Source organism: Belonocnema kinseyi, chromosome 5, assembly GCF_010883055.1.
Source record: "Belonocnema kinseyi isolate 2016_QV_RU_SX_M_011 chromosome 5, B_treatae_v1, whole genome shotgun sequence".
In the NCBI taxonomy this organism is placed as follows: domain Eukaryota; kingdom Metazoa; phylum Arthropoda; class Insecta; order Hymenoptera; family Cynipidae; genus Belonocnema; species Belonocnema kinseyi.
Window position 1 is genome coordinate 33,222,460 of NC_046661.1, and position 1,528 is coordinate 33,223,987.

The following is a 1,528-nucleotide window of genomic DNA, read 5'->3' on the forward strand; positions in this document are numbered from 1 at the left end:
ATGTCCTCTATTATGAAACATTTTATATAATGCAAAATCCATTTTATATATCTGCATATTCATGAGAAGTATTAGCCTAATGTTTCATAAGTACATAAATTTGTTAGTTACAATACAGAATTTCTGGAATACTTTATTGAAATAACGGAAATAATTTTGCTGAATATGTTTTGAGTCTGCTTCGAACAATTAAACTTCTCTCATATGAATAATTGAAAAAAGTATAGCCACGAATGGTTTATGGTATGTAAGTAGATAGGTAGGGTGAGTTATGACAACTTTTTTTCGTATGATTAGAAAACTTGCGGTTAGAGCGCAGAAGGTTGTAATATTGGTTTCGCTCGTTGTGCTGACTTACGAATCACCGTGTTGAAGTATCCGATTCTTAAAATCGAAATTGTAACTTAATACTTAAATCCGGGAGTGGACATTTTTCACCCATAAATATGGAATAAGATATGATATCTTACGTCACAATATCAAATGAGGGTCAACGAGTATTCGAAGCCTCTCGGAAATACCATAAATCATATTTGTTACTCAAAAATGTCACCTTGAAAGACTCATTTCACACCATACGTTGATGAATTCTGAGGAACCTCTTGCGCGCTAAACAAATAACTACCAAATTCCTTCTAGAAGCTTCGTAGGTCAATCACGTTACGAAATTTTTATTTGTACCCTGTGAATAGGTCTAGAGTCCAGCTACTTCTGGCGACTTATCATCCATACATATCTAGATCTGAAGTCCAGCCATCTATGACCTCTGACGTCTTATCATCCATACATATTTGAATCCGGAGTCCAGCCACCTCTGATCTCTAACGTCTTATCATCCATACACATTTGAATTCGGAGTCCAGCCACTTCTGATCTCTGACGTCTTATCATCAATACACATATAAGCGGTCTGGCCTCCTGGCACGGCAGCATTCTAATATTGTAACTGGAAGCAGAAACTCTGCTCGAATAAATATTGCAATCCAAAAGTCTCCAAAATTATAATCCTTTCCTTAAATAGAAGAAGAAATACAGTTCACAAATTGGCGACCGTGACAGGACCAGTCACATTCATCAGGACATAAGCCTCTTGTTGCTGGAAAACTGACTGAACTCCACGATTTTCAAAGCTGTAAAAGGATTCTCCATTGGCAGATACGCTGAACAAGGATCTACGAAGGACATCAAAGGAATCAGATTCTTCAAAGACCCTGAGGACTCTTCAAATTTCTCCACGAGACCCGTTGGATTAAAGGAGCAGACGATAATCGTCCTTTAAGGAGACTTTTGGGAAAGAATGCAGAGAGTACTACTGATACTGATCTGGGTAAGTCTTTCAATTCCATTTCACACAAACAATTTAGAGTTGGGGGAGCCAATGAAAATGGATTCAATGCGATGGATCGGCGCGATCTCGTGAACTTTCGGTGGACGGAGCGACTGAATCACGACTTGCTAGACTGCTACGATGCGAGTGTGGCCCGTGAACGGGATTACATGGCACGGCTGCATGCTCTGTGGTGCGAGA